Source organism: Oncorhynchus mykiss, chromosome 16, assembly GCF_057628025.1.
Source record: "Oncorhynchus mykiss isolate SJ-2025 chromosome 16, ASM5762802v1, whole genome shotgun sequence".
NCBI classification, from domain to species: Eukaryota; Metazoa; Chordata; class Actinopteri; order Salmoniformes; family Salmonidae; genus Oncorhynchus; species Oncorhynchus mykiss.
Window position 1 is genome coordinate 16,330,796 of NC_143037.1, and position 19,192 is coordinate 16,349,987.

The window sequence follows — 19,192 nt, forward strand, 5'->3', positions numbered from 1 at the left end:
TCATATGTTTTCAAACAGAAAAACATTGAACAGAACAGAATATGTCCTTTGATTCAGATAGAGCTCTTGGCAAAACAAGGACAACATTTGGATTACTGTTAAAAGAAAGTGATGCTTATATAACAGTATGAAGATCCTTGCTTGGAGACAACATGTTATGAAGTGAAAGATTCTTGGAAGTATTTCCTTTTATTTACATGCTCAGGGTGTGTACGTGCCCCCCTCACCCCACCTGGTTGACTGCTATCACCAGTATAACTGTACTGGCTCAGACCGTACGGCTCACAGTCACACTGCTGCCTGGCTGTTACACAGTGTTTCATCAACTCAACCCTCAGCCATGGCTAAGCAGTTTTGGCCAACACTGCTATGACAAACACACGTCGGCATGTGAGCACACACACACACACACACAAGCATGCAGGCACGGGTACACACAAGCACGCAGCATGTTGTATTCGGCGCGTGTGACTAATAAAAATGTATTTGATTTGATCCTGAAGATGAAACGCTTCTGTCAGTTGGATGCCTATGCATTCCTCGGGTGTGTATGAGAGTACCTGTTGTGTTTATAGATGCCTGTGAATTGATCATTACCTATTCAAGTCAATGGGTCTGTGATGTATGGACGGTCGGCCATATTGAGTGTACACATGAGGGTGTAGTTAAACCACCGTGGTCTTAGGTGCTTTTCCAATTCTAGAGTTTAAATGGAAGCAACCCCCATGCTGTGAGGTGAACCTGAAACTAATGTTCTGACACTGATTATATCTACAACACTGTAAAACTCTATAATACGGTGCAGTCATTTACATAAATCACCTAGATTGCATTCAAGCAGGCATTAGCCAGACATAATTAAATAACGAACACTTTAATTACCACTAGCCAAACAGGGCTGATTATATCATAACACTTAATGTTTCTGAGCTGGGAGAGAACAAGAAACAGAGCGAGGAGAGACTTAAATCTATACCTGTCCCATGTCATAAAAATGTAGTGCAAGGAGTTTAATCAGGGCAGCAGGTAGCCGAGCGGTTAGAGCGTTGGGCCAGTAACCGAAAACACAAGTTGAAAAATCTGTTGATGTCGACTTAACCCTAATTTGATACAGGGCGCCATACTACTATGGAGGACCATGTAAAACAACACATTTTACTGCACCTATCTGGTGTATGTGACAATACAACTTTTTTATGTGGCGAGAAGAAATTCCTAGCCCTAGTACTTTCTGCAGGTGTTTGGTTTTCTTACTAATTCTCCTCAGCTTGTGTAACCCAGACATACATGAGGGTAGCTGCCATGTTGGCTTAGTGCTGTGCCAACAAGTCTGGAGGAAATGGACCTGTGTTTGAGATAACACACCCGTGCACACACACACACACACGCACGCACACACACACAAACAGAACACAGGCACACACATTCACACTCCTTCCTCTAAAGCATGAAACACACCAAGAGTCTCACTGCCGATAGACTGCTGAGAGGTACTTATCACAGTGGTAGACCGTTCCTTCTCTTGCTAGAACAAAAGCAGTACCTGCTGTGTGCCGAGACCGGCTAGCGATGAACCTACCGATTCTACTTGTAGATTCGCAATGCTCGTCAGTCACCAACAACTTGTCCATGAGCCAATCAGAGAGTGCAAAAATGTTATCTGTACAGCCAGGCACACTTCATATACAATTAAGCTATGGGATGGTAGCTAGCTAAGTGCACAGACGTAATGCACACATCACTTAATACTTCCTCAAAGCTAGCTAACTACTGTAGCTAGTAATGACATTATAATTAAATCACAATGGATTAGTTTGTTTCCATGAAACAGCTGTCTACGTTAGCTGCCGAGTTCGTGCAGTGTCCTTAGCTAGCTAGCTAATTGTTGTGCTAGCTAGTGAATATGCTAATGTTAGCTACCTAGCTAAACATTTGGCTACGGGCTGGCAGTATGGATTATGAAGAGTGAATTCAATTGTCTCTTCTTCAACTTGCTAAGAAGTTATCTAGCTGTGGTCATCTAGCTAGTATCAAAAAGGTCTTTCTAGCAAATCGCAACATTAGCGCAGATAGCTTGGAATACGCACGGATATGCATTGCCAAGCAACGCCACTGTCACCTTCTGGTTTGGAGTATTTTAACAAGGTTGAGTGGCTGACGACTTCCAAGCTCTTTGCTGTGTGAACACAAAAGAGATTGACTTCCGACAATCTGTTCAGCGGTGCTAAGTACTATCGGTTGGCAAATGTTTGACAATCCTACCGCTGTCTGATCCAATGCAGCCATTTTTATCTCAATATCAAATCATTTCTGGGTAACAATTGTGATTGTTTTCAAATCAAATATAGTGGTCACATGAGTCGAATACAACAGGTGTTGTCACGCCCTGACCATAGAGAGCCCTCGGGGTTCTCTATGGTGCAATATGTCAGAGCGTGACTAGGGGGGGTTTCTAGTTATTATAGTTCTATGTTGGTGTGTGAGTATGGTTTCCAATTGGAGGCAGCTGAATATCGTTGCCTCTAATTGGGGATCATACTTAGTGTGTCCCTTTTCCCACCTGCGTTGTGGGATATTGTTTTGTTTAGTGCTTAAGTGCGCTACGTACTGCACGTTCATTAATTCTTTGTTGTTTTGAAGTTTCACTGTAATAAATATGTGGAACTCTACTCACGCTGCGCCTTGGTCCGATTTATTTATATAACGATCGTGACAGGTGTAGGCTTTACCGTCAAATGTTTTCTTACGAGCCAATCCCCAACCCCAAAAATATTTGCTAAATAAAAAAAGGAAAAGTAACAGTAAAATAACAACAACGAGGCTATATATAGACATGGAGTACCAGAACCAAGTCAACGTGCAGGGGTACAAGGTAGTTGAGGTAATTCAGTACGTACAGTTGAAGTCGGAAATGTACATATACCTTAGCCAAAATGACTGGTGTCATGCACAAAGTAGATGTCCTAACCGACTTGCCAAAACTATAGTTGCACCAAGTGCATGTAAACTTCCGACTTCAACTGTACATGCAGCTAGGGGAAAAAGAGACAAGGCAATCAGGATATAAAATAAACAGAGTAGCAGCAGTATGTGAAGAGTGTGAAAGAGTGAGAAAGTTTGTCTGTAAGTGTGTGTGTGGTATCAATATCCGTGTGTTTTGTGTGTGTGAGCATATGTAGTGTGTGTGTGTGTGTGTGTGTGTGTGTGTGTGTTGGAGTGTCAGTGTAGTATGTGTGGGTAAAGTCTTGTAAGTGTGCATAGAGCCAGTGCAAAAAAAAGGTGGTCAATGCAGTAGTCCAGATAGCCATTTGATGAACTGTTCAGCAGTCTGAACGGTAGAAGCTGTTTAGGGTGCTGTTGATTCCAGTCTTGGTGCATCGGTACTGCTGGCTGTCCAGTAGCAGAGAGTCTATGACTTGGGTGGCTGGAGTCTTTTACTATTTTTAGGGCCTTCCTCTGACAACGCCTGGTATAGAGGTCCTGGATGGGAGGGAGCTCAGCCCCAGTGATGTACTGGGCCGTACGCACTACCCTCTGTAGCGCCTTAGAGTCAGATGCCAAGCAGTTGCCTTATCAAGCGTTGATGCAGCCAATAAAGATGCTCTCAATGGTGCAGCTTTTTAGCCTCCTGAGGGTGAAGAGGTTTTGTCGTGCCGTCTTCACGACTATGTTGGTGTGTGTGGACCATGATAATTCCTTAGTGAAGGGGACACCGAGGAACTTGAAGCTATAGACCTGCACCACTACAACCCTGTCAATGTGGATGGGGGCTTGCTCGGAGCGCCTTTTCCTATAGTCCATAATCAGCTCCTTTGACTTGCTGACATTGAGGTAATGTCACACCCTGATCTGTTTCACCTGTCTTTGTGCTAGTCTCCACCCCCCTCCAGGTGTCGCCCATCTTCACCATTGTATTTATACCTGTGTTCTCGGTTTGTCTGTTGCCAGTTCGTTTTGTTCGAGAAACCTACCAGCATTTGTTCCTCTGCTCCTGTCTGTTTCTTGCTCCTGTTTCCTAGTCCTTCCCGGTTTTGACCCTTCTGCCTGCCCTGACCCTGAGCCTGCCAGACATTCTATACCGTGCCCCACCTCACTGGATTATTGACCCCTGCCTGCCCTGACCCTGAGCCTGCCAGACATTCTATACCGTGCCCCACCTCACTGGATTATTGACCTCTGCCTGCCCTGACCCTGAGCCTGCCAGACATTCTATACCGTGTCCCACCTCACTGGATGACTGACCCCTGCCTGCCCTGACCCTGAGCCTGCCAGACATTCTATACCTTGCCCCACCTCACTGGATTATTGACCCCTGACTGCCCTGACCTTGAGACTGCTTGCCGTTCTGGACAGATGCAGGTAGAACATGTCCCGGTTCTGGAAGGCATTCTCTGGATGACTGACCCCTGCCTGCCTTTGACCTGTCATTTGCCTGCCCCTGTGTTAGAAATAAACTTTTGTTTCTTCGACACTGCCAGCATCTGAGTCATACCTGACATGTGATAGATAAAGGTTGTGGTCTGGCACCACACTGCCAGGTATTTGACCTCCTCCCTGTATGCTGTCTCACTGTCGTCGGTGATCAGGCCTTCCACCATCGTGTTGTCTGCAAACTTAATGAGGTTGGAGGAGTCGTGCGCGGCCACAGTCGTGGGTGACCATTATGAAAAATGCAACATGTTCTACCTGTAGCCATGCCATCACGAGATTACTATCCACAATCACAAGAAAATAAGCACCCCATAACAACCCTTGTCCAGTACAAAACATTTAAAACATGACTATACCATTACTGTACTCCAACACCGATCAATAGCTACCCCAGTCTCCAGGCCCACCCACCGATATATAATGCATGGGCTTGACCTCCCCCAGAACAGCATGCCCTTTCCCTCAGTCTTCCTCTTCACCTGCTTCATGCATTAATCAGAAAGGGGCCTAATGCCAAACCTCACAAGATAATAAAAACAGAAAGTCAAATTAAATCAAATGTTATTAGTCACATACACATGGTTAGCAGATGTCAATGCAAGTGTAGCAAAATGCTTGTGCTTCTAGTTCCGTCAGTGCAGTAATATCTGACAAGTAATCTAACAATTCCCCAACAACTACCTAATAAACACAAATCTAAAGGGATGGAATAAGAATATGTACATTAAAATATGTGGATGAGCAATGGCCGAGTGGCATAGGCAAGATGCAATAGATGGTATAAGATACAGTATATACATATGAGATGAGTAATGTAAGATATGTAAACACTATTAAAGTGGCATTGTTTAAAGTGACTAGTGAGTCTATGTAGGCAGCAGCCTCTCTGAGTTAGTGATTGCTGTTTAGCAGTCTGATGGCCTTGAGATAGAAGCTGTTTTCAGTCTCTCGGTCCCAGCTTGATGCACCTGTACTGATCTCGCCTTCTGGATGGTAGCGGGGTGAACAAGCAGTGGCTTGGGTGGTTGTTGTCCTTGATGATCTTTTTGGCCTTCCAGTGACATCGGGTGCCTGGAGGGCAGGTAGTTTGCCCCCGGTGATGCGGTGTGCAGACCGGACCACCCTCTGGAGAGCCTTGCAGTTGAGGGCGGTGCAGTTGCCGTACCAGGCGGTGATACAGCCCGACAGGATGCTCTCAATTGTGCACCTGTAAAAGTTTGTCAGGGTTTTGGGTGACATGCCAAATTTATTCAGCCTCCTGAGGTTGAAGAGGCGCTGGTGCGCCTTCTTCACCACACTGTCTGTGAGGGTGGACCATTTCAGTTTGTCTGTGATGTGTACGCTGAGGAACTTCAATCTTTCCACCTTCTCCACTACTGTCCCTTCGATGTGGATAGGGAGTGCCCCCTCTGCTGTTTCCTGAAGTCCACGATCATCTCCTTTGTTTTGTTGACGTTGAATGAGAGGATGTTTTCCTGACACCACACTCCGAGTGCCCTCACCTCCTCCCTGTGGGCTGTCTCATCATTGGTAATCAAGCCCACTACTGTTGTGTCGTCTGCAAACTTGATGATTGAGTTGGCGGCGTGCATGGCCACGCAGTCATGGGTGAACAGGGAGTACAGGAGGGGGCTGAGCATGCAGCCTTGTGGGGCCCAAGTGTTGAGGGTCAGCGAAGTGGAGATGTTGTTTCCTACCTTCATCACCTGGATGCGGCCGGTCAGAAAGTCCAGGACCCAATTGCACAGGGCGGAGTTGAGACCCAGGGCCCCCAGCTTGATGATGAGCTTGGAGGGTACTATGGTGTTGAATGCTGAGCAGTAGTCAATGAACAGCATTCTTGCCCTGTCCCTCTTGTCCAGATGGGATAGGGCAGTGTGCAGTGTGATGGCGATTGCATCGTCTGTGGACCTGTTGGGGCGGTATGCCAACTAAAGTGGGTCTAGGGTGGCAGGTAAGGTGGAGGTGATATGATCCTTGACTACTCTCAAAGCACTTCATGATGACAGAAGTGAGCGCTACGGGGTGATAGTCATTTAGTTGAGTTGAGTTATCTTTGCCTTCTTGGGTACAGGAACAATGGTGGCCATCTTGAAGCATGTGGGAACAGCAGACTGGCATAGGAGTGATTGAATATGTCTGTAAACACACCAGGTCTGTGCATGCTCTGAGGATGCGGCTAGGGATGCCCACTGGGCCAGCAGCCTTGCAAGGGTTAACATGTTTAAATGTCTTACTCACGTCGGGCACAGAGAAGGAGAGGGGGGGCCCTCAGTCCTTGTTATCGGGCCGCGTCGGTGGCACTTTATTAACCTCAAAGTTTGTCTGGAAGGAATACCTTGGTGTTCGTGACGTGGCTGGTTTTCTTTTTGTAGTGCGTAATTGCCTGTAGACACTGCCACATACGTCTCGTGTCTGAGCAGTTGAATTGCAACTCCACTTTGTCCATATACCGATATTTTGCTTGTTTGATTGACTTGCGGAGGGAATAACTACACTGTTTATATTCGGTCATATTCCCAGTCCTTTTTCCAGCATCTCCATTGCACTTCCTTCTAAACTCATTTACCGAGTCAGCGTATAAATCGATGTTATTCTCTGAGGCTGCCCGGAACATTTCCCAGACCGCCTGTTCTCAAATTTGCTTTGTTAAAATCCCCAGCTACAATAAATGCAGCCTCAGGATATATGGTTTCCAGTTTACATAGAGTCCAGTGAAGTTCCTTGAGGCCGTCGTGGTATCTGCTTGAGGGGGTATATACACAGCTGTGACGATAACTGACAAGAATTCCCTTGGGAGATAATATGGTCGGCATTTGATTGTAAGGAATTCTAGGTCAGGTGAACAGAAGGACTTGAGTTCCTGTATGCTGTTATGTTACACCATGAGTCGTTAATCATGAAGCATACATCCCTACCCTTCTTCTTCCCAGAGAAACATTTATTTCTGTCGGCACGACGCATGAAGAAACCTGGTGGCTGTACCGACTCCGACAACATATCTCGAGAGAGCTATGTTACCATGAACAGAGAATGTTACAATCTCTGATGTCTCTCTGTAAGGCAACCCTTGCCCTAATTTAGTCCACCTTGTTGTCTGGAGACTGGACATTGGTGAGTAGTATACTTGGAAGCGGTGGGCGGTGTGTACGCCTTCGAAGCCTGACCAGGAAGCCACTCCGTCAACCTCTTCTGCGGCGATGTTGTTTTGGGCCGGCCTCTCGGATTAGATCCAATGTCTTGGATGGTGGTCAGAACAAAGGATCCGCTTCGGAAAAGTCGTATTCCTGGTCGTAATGTTGGTAAGTTGACGTCGCTCTTATATCCAATAGTTCTTCCCTGCTGTATTTAATAACACTTAAGATTTTCTGGGCTAACAATGTAAGAAATTATACATAAAAAAACGAAATACTGCATAGTTTCCTAAGGACCATCTCTGTCGGCGGTCAGAGGTCAGTGGGTGTGTGCCGGGGTCACCTTTGAGGTCACCATGGTGATGTTAGAGGTCACTGGGTCTCTGATTATATTATCTTTTGGGTTTATCGCCCAAAAAGGTAACTGTCCCTTTGGACCACTTAAAATAAAAGGTGAGCATGATGGGGGAGAAAACAAATATTGAAGGGAGAGAGAAAAAGGCATCGGAATATTGAAACGTAATAAAATGGTGGTTTGTTTCCAGATGAACCATTTTAATGACTTTCTAGTCTATCATCCAGATTCGTCTCCATCTCAGCAAGTAGAGGAGAGGCACATCATTCAGTTGGGACAGCAATCTAAAGTTAATGAAACAGACATCACTGCAGTTATAGTAACACCTAAGAGACCGCTACATCCAAGCTGCTTATAGTTCCAGATGAGGAAACACAGAGACTCATCTGTTTTGAAGTCTCTTCAGGCCATATAGGCTATTCAGCTTGCTGTATTTTGGTGTCAATTACCACTAACAGAGATTGATGTGACATTTACCATGGTATTACTATAGTCTGAGACAGAATGGCTGTGTGTGTGTGTGTGTGTGTGTGTGTGTGTGTGTGTGTGTGTGTGTGTGGGTGTGTGTGTGTGTGAACCTTACGTGTGCTGTAGCTGTAATGGGAAATTCCAGGTGAACCAAAAGGAGAGCAGTCGTTGATAAAATCCATCAGAAATCGATCCGGTTAATTACAAGTTGCAACAGGGAGACCCCACAAGAACAGAAGCAGAGAAAATATCTAACAGGCCTTCTCTGAGAAGGCCTTTATATATTAATCAAAACAGCACTGAATGTTCTGTAAACACCTGCCCAAGAGGCTTGTAGGAAGTCACAGCATCATCTGCCACAGAATCCCACAGTTTCACAGAGACATTATCAGTGTGCCTTCGGCTCAGTCTGGCATCAAACTTGAACTATAAGAGTCAACACTGGCAGACATTTGATACTGGCAGTCAAACAGGTCAAATGGTAGAGCATCAGTACTTAGTTACAACCGATAACTGTAGACTAAGAAGGGGAAACAATTTAATTAAATATGGTACTTAACCATATCTGGTTAACTTCCTTCCCCAATAGGGAATGTGTCTTCCCGCACATCCAATCATGTTTATTACATATCAATCCATATCCACAGTAAATCAAATATAGGAAATCATTCATCAAATCATTTCAGATTACAGTAGTAGATCAGTGACACTAATCTATTTAAAATCGGGGCAAAGCTGGCAGGTTAGATTGGTTAGGCGATCAATTAACGAGCCTGTGCATAGTGCCTGCTCCTCTCACAGAGGAAATGATGCAGTGACCCTCTCTCTCTGCGCTCCTCCCAGGAACGATTAATCATCAACGATCACATAATAATGATATCAACTAATCATCACGAACCACGGCAGCCTAAGCTAGATGAACCCTTTTTCCATTTTCTCTCAGCGTAGGTCCTCGTCATTATCGACGTAGCCGCATTCGGATGAACATTTATTTCAGACCAGAACGGTCGGACCTAGAACAAAAATGTCCAGTATCCAAACACCACGAGGCCACTGTGTTCTAGCCTGAGTCTAAATGTGTATCATCTCTCCCATCTGGCCTTGAACCCACCAAAGACCCCCATCACGCCTCCATGTATGTACTCTGTGCTCTGGTCTGATTCAATTTCCTCTTCTGATTGAATCTGAATGGAGTCTGGAGGTTGACGTCTATTCAGTCTTATTGAGTTTGGGCTCTGTGTGTGTGTGGGTGGGGGAACGGTGTTCTATAGTAACAGTGCAAAACACAAACGAGTCTGATGAGAAGCCAGAAAATGCAAGGACCTTAGCTAAGGGGTACAGTGTGGGGTACTGGAAGGACCTTAGCTAAGGCGTGCAGTGTGGGGTACTGGAAGGACCTTAGCTAAGGGGTACAGTGTGGGGTAATTGAATGGGACGGAGAGAGCTGGAGGTGTCGTGAGAGGGTTCTCACATACATAAGGTCAGATGAAAGCTTCCCCTGCAGATTCCCTCTAGCACTGTCCTCAACAGTTGAAATCAATCTCACTGTCTACTTGCAGTCCATGCAGTTCTCACACCTGTCTGAGGCAGCCAGTTCTCCTCTCTCTCAGGTTCCTACCCCTCAGCCCTCCTCAGAAGTAATAACGGCCTAATGAAGTCTCATAGGCATACAGTGTTCAGGGCCAGCATACCATCCACCCAGGACAACACACTCACCTTCATAAAACAAAGTGTCCTGTCAGATCAGAGGGGTGTGTGCGTGTGTGTGTGTGTGTGATTGGTGGTGAAACAAACAGACAGGCTCAGCGGGTGTTGTTGTTGTCAGCACAGATGGCAACCCGCGGGCGCCCAAACACAACAGCGTCCTCCTCAGGTGGCAAGGACCGTTGAATTAATGACACATGGGCACAGGGGGCAGGAGGTGGCACACACACAACAACAGGGACACACACACTAAGGCAGCACGATAGGGGTATAGGGGTATAGAAATGCCATGGCTCCCTGGTATCTATGCCAGACTCTGCCAGGATGTGTTTGAGTCATGTTGTCACGCTGGGTACCCCTCTTCAAAGAGAGGATTTGACACATTCTTAACTGTAATGTCTCCCAAAGCCAGACTCTGTGCTGATCCCTGTGACTCACTGACTGGCTTTGCTGACACCAATTATGACAAGTATAGTACCTGGAAGTGGAACTGAATTAAAGTATTGCAAAACAAAGGTGGTGGTGACAAATATGTAAAATAGTCTTAATTCACAGCATGACGGACAATTCCTGGTATAGCTAAGCTCTGTAAAAAAAATACCTAAGTATTAGATTCCAAATGCATCACATCTCAGAGAGGCAGAAACATGCTTTCACAACAAAAATACAATGATAAACTTCTAAAATAAGCTTTAGCAACAAAATGTGTAAAGTAACTTCTTATGCATGTTCTTCCTCCTCCGGTTCAACCATCCTCCCCCAGGGACAGTGTACACGTCACCTGCCTGATGGTAGGATGTGGCTTGTCAAACGTGTTGTTTGAAGGCATTCCATTGAACAGAGCATTTGCCAGGTGGCAATGTCTTACTGCTGTGCCACCCTGAATGCTAACCACCCCACAGAGTCCCAGTCTGGAGCCTTCCTGGAGTCCATGGAGGGGCAACCCACCTCACCCCACAGATCTGAGCTTAACGCCAGGCTTCTCATCCAGATGGCTCCCCTAAACTCTTACCCTTACCCTTATCCTGCCTAAAAGAGATTGGTAGCCATTTTTTAGTCTGGTATTTATATAGTATTTGAAGAGATTCGGATTGGAAATTAGCTTAACGATCTTTAGCGCTCACTTGTTTTAATAGTGTACAAGCTGCTGTATTTTAAGACATAAGCTATAAATGTAGAAGAAAAACACAAGGAAATATATGTTTATTGCGTATATAGGTTTATTGCGTAATATAGCTTCAACCACAGATAACAATCCCAATCAATACTTCAACACACTGAGGATCCGGCCGGCCAGCCAACAGTACTACAACCAGTTGTAGTACGCGTACGCCTCACATGCATACTTAACAGAGAGACCGTTGTCAAGGTAATGCAGCCATAACGGTCTCTGCAGCTCAAGGAGAGCTCGAGGAATCACATAACCAGGACGATAATGGGGTTCTAAAGGAGGGATAAACATGGTGGGGGAGGGCCATCGCTCTGTGTGTGTGTGTGTGTGTGTGTGTGTGTGTGTGTGTGTGTGCAATAACAACCCCCTGAGTCACCCCTCTCAGGCCAAACCTCTATTCCAATATAACCTCTTTGCCTATCCATTACATGTAACAATAAGTGAATTATATGAAGGAATACATTTGCATACACCAAAAACAGGAGCAGAACAGATCAGAAGAATAACTAATATGGAAAGATGGAAAGTCGAATAGTAATGAATGCTTACGCAACCACAGCGAAAGCTTGGCCTCAATTTTCAGCATGTTCTAGTGTTTTCTATGTCGTGATAAGGGAGTGTGTTTTCCTCACATCTCCAAAGCTCCCCTTCATGTGAAATGAACATTTACAATCCCTCAGTGCGTAGAAAGTGAGTAGTGTTTGTTTGAGACTTCATAAATCAAGTCTAATCGAAGTATGTGGACACCCCTTCCAATTAGTAGATTACACTATTTCAGCCACACCCGTTGCTGACAGGCATATAAAATTGAGCACACAGCCATGCAATCTCCATAGACAAACATTGGCAGTAGAATGGCCTTACTGAAGAGGTCAGTGACTTTCAACATGGCACCGTCATAGGATGCCACTTTTCCAGCAAGCAATAAGTCAGTTTGTGAAATTTCTGCCCTGCTATAACTGCCCCGATGAACTGCAAGGGCTGTTATGGGAAGTGGAATTGTCTAGGAGCAACAGCGGCTCAGTCGCAAAGTGGTAGGCCACACAAGATCACAGAACAGGACCGCCGAGTGCTGAAACACGTAGCACGTAAAAATCGTCAGCCCTTGGTTGCAACACTCACCAGCAAACTGCCTCTGGAAGCAACGTTAGCACAATAACTGTTCGCCGGGAGCTTCATGAAATGGGTTTCCATGGCCGAGCAGCCGCACACAACCCTAATATCCCCATGCGCAATGCCAAGCGTCGGCTGGAGTGGTGTAAAGCTTGCCGCCATTGGACTCTGGAGCAGTGGAAACACGTTCGATGGACAAATCTGGGTTTGGTGGATGCCAGAAGAACGCTACCTGCCCGAATGCATAGAGACAACTGAAAAGTTTGGTGGAGGAGGAACAATGGTTTGGGGCTGTTTTTCATGGTTCGGGCTAGTCGCCTTAGTTCCAGTGAAGGGAAATCTTAACGCTACAGCATAAAATGACATTCTAGATGATTCTGTGCTTCCAACTTCGTGACAACAATTTGGGAAGGCCCTTTCCTATTTCAGCATGACAATGCCCCAGTGCACAAAGCGAGGTCCATACAGAAATGGTTTATTGAGATCGGTGTGAAAGAATTTGACTGGCCTGTAGAGAGTCCTGACCTCAACCCCATCGAACACCTTTGGGATGAATTGGAACGCCGACTGCGAGCCAGGCCTAATCGCCCAACATCAGTGCCTGACATCACTGATGCTCTTGTGGCTGAATGGAAGCAAGTCCCTGCAGCTTCCATAGAGGAAAGCCTACCCAGAAGATTGAAGGCTGGTATATCAGCAAAGGGGGGACCAAGTCGACAATAATGACCATGATTTTGGAATGAGATGTTTGACGAGAAGGTTTCCACATACTTTTGGCCATGTAGTGTATATGTCTTCAGTTGTATTGCTTACAGCTCTCTCTCTCCTTTCCTAAAGTCTCCACAGAACAGCCTGTTTCCAGACAAAAATACAAATAAGTTGGCAAGACAACACACACAGATCCGGGACCAGGCTACAGAACAATGTGTCTGCAAAAGGAACAGTCCGTCTACACAGAGACAACTCAAACCTCCTCCCAGACAGACAGACAGTAACTGCGATAGCAGAGATCGATTAATGACAAGGCCCATCCGAGCAGCATGAGCACAAACCAGGGCGACAAGGACAACTATGTGATGGTGAAGAAGGAGAGGAGGAAAATCAAGACGGTGATGATGTTGATGACAATGACAATGATGACGGTAATGCTGATGAAGATGGTAATGATGCTAATGTCACGCTGTCAGCCAGTGTATAAAGTCATCTTCGCTTGAAAGCAGCAGCTCCGAGGGTCCTGAGCTGTCTCCAGTACAGCCTTCACACAGAGCACAGAAACCACATTAGATCATTCTGTAATCTAAAAAGATATGACATTCTCCATGCTTGCAGTACATGTTACATGAATAGAATGCAGTGAAATATGGTCATACACATACAAACCGAAAGAGGTTCTATTGGACTAAAGGTTTGGCTTGAGAGGGGTGACTCAGGGGGTTGTGATTGCAAACACACACACACACACACGGGAGAGAACATGTTATTTATTTTTACTATTTTCTACATTGTAGAATAATAGTGAAGACATCAAAATCAAAACTATGAAATAACACATATGGAATCATGTAGTAATCAAAAAAGATTTAAACCAAAATATGTTTTATATTCTTCAAAGTAGCCACCCTTTGCCTTGATGACAGCTTTGCACACTCTTGGCATTCTCTTAACCAACTTCACATATACTGAGTTCGCACATATACTGAGCACTTGTTGGCTGCTTTTCCTTCACTCCAACTCATCCCAAACCATCTCAATTGGGTTGAAGTCGGGTGATTGTGGAGGCCAGGTCATCTGATGCAGCACTCCATCCCTCTCCTTATTGGTCAAATAGCCCTTCTACAGCCTGGAGGTGTGTTGGGTCATTGTCCTGTTGAAAAATGAATTAGTCCCACTAAGCGCAAACCAGATGGCATGGTGTATTGCTGCAGAATGCTGTGGTAGCAATGCTGGATAAGTGTGCACTGAGTTCTAAATAAATCACTGACAGTGTCACCAGCAAAGCACCCCCAAACCATCACACCTCCTCCTCCATGCTTCACGGTGGGAACCACACATGCGGAGATCATCTGTTCACCTACTCTGCGTCTCACAACGACGATGTATCTGTTACTTGAACTATGTGAATAATTTATTTGGGCTGCAATCTGAGGTGCAGTTAACTCTAATGAACTTGTCCTCTGAGGCAGAGGTAACTCTTTGTCTTCCTTTCCTGTGGCGGTCCTCATGAGAACCAGTTTCATCATAGTGCTTGATGGTTTTTGCGACTGCACTTGAAGAAACTTTCAAAGTTCTTGAAATTTTCCACATTGACTGACCTTCATGTCTTAAAGTAATAATGGACTGTTGTTTCTCTTTACTTATTTGAGCTGTTCTTGCCATAGTATGGACCTTGTATTTTACCAAATAGGGCTATATTCTTTATACCACCCCTACACACAACTGATTGGCTCAAATGCATTAAGAAGGAAATAAATTCCACAAAGTAACTTTTAACAAGGCACACCTGTTAATTGAAATTGAAATTCCAGGTGACTACTGTGCCTCATGAAGCTGGTTGAGAGAATGCCAAGAGTGTGCAAAGCTGTCATCAAGGCAAAGGATGGCTACTTTGAGGAATCTCAAATATATTTTATATTTTGATTTGTTTCACACTTTTTTTGGTTACTACATGATTCCATATGTGTTATTTCATAGTTGTGATGTCTTCACTATTATTTCTACAATATAGAAAATAGTAAAAATAAAGAAAAACCCTGGAATGTGTAGGTGAGTCCATAAAGTAGCCGATTGGTTGTCTGCTTCATTGGTTTGGCTCCTGGAGCACCGCGGCAGCAGATCAATAGTGTGTGACAGAGCCTCTTGGGCCAAGGAAGGAGTTACGGAAGTGTGGACGTGATTAACTAGACTTGTGGGGACCAGAATTTGACCAACTTGGGACATTTTGTCAGACACCACAATGTCAAATCCTATTTCTAGGGTTAGGGTTAGTTTTAGAGTTAGAGCTAGAGTTAGGTTTAAGGTAAGGGTTACGGTAAGGGTTAGGGTGTGCCGGTGTGTATGACTGTGTGTGTGTGTGTGTGTGTGTGCCTTTATATAGACCATAGAACACAAACTAATTGTGTAGCCATGCAGCATGAAAGACTGTGCTCTCTAGGGTCAAGCTCTGTAGGCTACTGACAAGGACATGATGGACCCTTTTAAAAAGATTGTAGGTCTATGCTCATTATGTGTTCTTTGTATCCTCTGTGTGTGTGTGTGTGTGTGTGTGTGTGTGTGTGTGTGTGTGTGTGTGTGTGTGTGTGTGTGTGTGTGTGTGTGTGTGTGTGTGTGTGTAGAATACCATGTTTTGTTTGCCTGTGTGTGTTTCTGGTTAATGTTTGCTTTGTAAATGTATATTTGTCTGGGTGCACTTGCACACCTGCACAATCACAAAACAAGACACATTACTTCAAAACAAATGCCTCTAAGCATCTTGGTCTGAAAGGAAATGGAATCCCCCAGAGCCAGGCAGAGCATGAAGGACACCATAAACCTCCGGGGTGCTCGAATCCCCATAACTCCTCTCATACGCAGCACGGACAGCAGATTAATGACAATCTGAGAATGAGGAAATGATGAGTCTCTCATTTTACTGAGGTTCTGGTTGTGATAAAACACATCCAGAGATACAGTATGTCACAGCGCAGATAACAACCCCCTTAATATAGTGTGTGTGTGTACATGCGAACATGGCATCGACCAGACAGTTTATTACAGCTATATATTTTCTCGACAGACGTTTTTATTGCATGTGCTGCACTTTTACAAGATGTATTAAACCCATTTATTGCACAGAATAATAGGGCTTTGTTCAAAAAGCCTAAACACAACATAAACAACAACCTTGAAGTACCAATAACCACTATCCTTCTCAGTAGATACTGTTAACAGACTATATGTTCAAGTCGTTGCTGTTGTTTGAGGAACTGTAAAGGCCACAATAAAAAGCCTACAGTTATCATCAAACAATTCCATTCCCTCCTCCACTCGGAGAGTTGTTCAAATAATAGATTCTCCAGTATCATTTGGAGTTTGATTGGTCCTACCTAGACTACAATGACTCAGCAGAAGCCTATACTTCAGAGTGAAACGCAAACTTTAAAGTGAGCAATTTGTTTTCAATTCTATTCCCATCTCCATCTCTTCTCCCAGAGGAACGGGTTAACGGCTCAGTCTAATTGTGTCCACAACACCTCAGACTGCCACACTGCAATTACCCCTGTCCCTGTGTGGTCACTGGTCAGCCTTGTCACGCTACACAACACACACAGAGGAGGTGTCGTGGCTCCGCCGGCATCCACGCTGGCTGCACAGCTCCTTTAATGATTAACTGGTGTACTGCTGCTATGAGTTACAGGACTCGAGGCTTGGGGGCTGGAAGAGAGGGGAGAGAGGGAGAGAGGGGAGAGAGAGAGGAGAGAGAGAGAGAGAGGAGGAGAGAGGAGGGGAGAGAGAGGAGAGGGGGAGAGAGAGAGACAGAGAGAGAGGGGGGAGAGAGGGGAGAGAGAGGAGGGGAGAGAGAGGGGAGGGGGAGAGAGAGAGACAGAGAGAGAGGGGGGAGAGAGGGGAGAGAGAGGAGGGGAGAGAGAGGGGAGAGAGGGGAGAGAGAGGAGAGAGAGGGGAGAGAGGGGAGAGGGGAGAGAGGAGAGAGAGAGGAGAGAGAGTGGAGAGAGGGGAGAGAGGGGAGAGAGGAGGGGAGGAGAGAGGGGAGAGAGAGGAGAGAGGAGGAGAGGGGGAGGGAGAGGAGGAGAGAGGAGGGGAGAGAGGGGAGAGAGAGAGAAGAGAGAGGAGAGAGGTGAAAGAGGGGAGAGAGAGGAGAGAAGGGAGAGAGAGAGGAGAGAAGGGAGAGAGAGAGGGGAGAGAAGGGAGAGAGAGAGGGGAGAGAAGGGAGAGAGAGAGGGGAGAGAAGGGAGAGAGGGGAGAGGAGGGAGAGAGGGGAGAGAAGCCATCTGCTCAGAAGGCGTAGCTGAGAGGGCAACTCGTCACAGCTGAGCTAAATGATCCTCTGGGAACCGTTTTAATTGAAAAAATAATGCAACAAACACAATGAAGAATGCGATCTGCTTTGTCTATGAACCTAGTGAACAAGTTGACTGCTGGTATTTATTTAAAAAGAACCACATTCAAAGGTATGAAAAAACATGCTAAAACAGTTAACAGTATTGACGGTATTGGAAACCCTACTGTGTGTATTTTTTTGTTATGTTTTTTGTCCAATTTGATTTTGATTTTCAGACCATGCAAAAACATACATAGAAAAAAAACAAATAGACAACTTAACATTTCACAACATAAATTTAAACTAACATTAATGACATCACACTTGCTCAGACCAACATGTTCCCACCGTATCCACACCCATCCTGCCCATCTCACAATAGCACCTTCTCTCATCCTCATCCTTTTGATATGTCCAGTGCCTGAAATGCTTTATGCCATATAGCTTCAAATTGTACAAATGTATTTCATATTGTGGTTATTTACATGAGTATACGGTATACTGTATAGTGCCTTCAGAAAGTATTCATACCCTTTGATTTATACCACATTCTGTTACAGCCTGAATTCAAAATGGATTAAATACGCACAATACCCAATAATGACAAATTGAAAACATGTTTTTAGAAATGTTTGCAAATGTATTGAAAATGAAATACAGAAATATCTCATTTACATAAGTATTCACACCCCTAAGTCAATACATGTTAGAATCACAGTTGGCAGCGATTACAGCTGTTAGTCTTTCTGGGTAAGTCTCTATTTGCACCTTATTAAGTTGGTTTTTGATCATTGCTAGACATCCATTTTCAAGTCTTGCCATAGATTTTCAAGTAGATTTAAGTCAAAACTATAACGAGGCCACTCAGAAACATTCAATGTCATCTTGGTAAGCAACCCCAGTGTATATTTGGCCTTGTGTTTTAAGTTATTTCCTGCTGAATGGTGAATTTGTCTCCCAGTATCTGTTGGAAAGCAGAGGTTTTCCTCTAGGATTTTGCCTGTGCTTAGCGCTATTCCGTTTTTTTAAATCCTGAAACAACACCCTAGTCCTTGCCAACGACAAGCATACATGTACCCATAACATGACGCAACCACCACCATGCTTGAAAATATGAAGCATGGTACTCAGTAATGTGTTGCGTTGGACTTGTCCAAACAAGGGTGTATGCTTTATGATTAACGACTCATGGTGTTATTATAACAACATACAGGAGCTCAAGTCCTTCTGCTCACCCGATCTAGAATTCTTTACAATCAAGTGCCGGCCATTTTACCTACCAAGAGAACAGCTGTGTACATTCCCCCTCAAGCAGACACCAAGACGGCCATCAAGGAACTTCACTGGACAATTTGCAAACTGGAAACCATACATCCTGAGGCTGCATTTACTGTAGCTGAGGATTTTAACAAAGAAAATTTGAGATCAAGTCTACCTAAATTCTTCCAGAATATTGATAGCCCTACACGCATGCGCAATACCCTCGACCACTGCTACTCTAACTTCCGCAATGCATACAATGCCCTCCCTCACCCTCCCTTCGGAAAATCCGACCACGACTCCATCTTGCTCCTACCGTCCTATAGGCAGAAACTCAAACCGGAGGCACCCGTGACAAGAACCATTCAACGCTGGTCCGACCAATCGGAAGCCACGCTTCAAGATTGTTTTGATCACGCGGACTGGAATGTGTTCCGGGCAGCCTCAGAGAACAACGTCGACCTATGCGCTGACACGGTGAGTGCGTTTATAAAGAAGTTCATTGGAGATGTTGTGCCTAC

General features: G+C 45.0%; 1 protein-coding gene and 1 long non-coding RNA gene across 2 annotated transcripts in view; one reads left to right on the top strand and one right to left on the bottom strand.

The window, feature by feature from the left end:
• rab26 (RAB26, member RAS oncogene family) overlaps positions 1-19,192 on the bottom strand; it is a 121,344-nt gene that overhangs the window by 70,702 nt on the left and 31,450 nt on the right. The gene's annotated exons all lie outside the window — the stretch shown is intronic.
• LOC149976561 (uncharacterized) overlaps positions 1-19,192 on the top strand; it is an 87,896-nt gene that overhangs the window by 41,905 nt on the left and 26,799 nt on the right. The gene's annotated exons all lie outside the window — the stretch shown is intronic.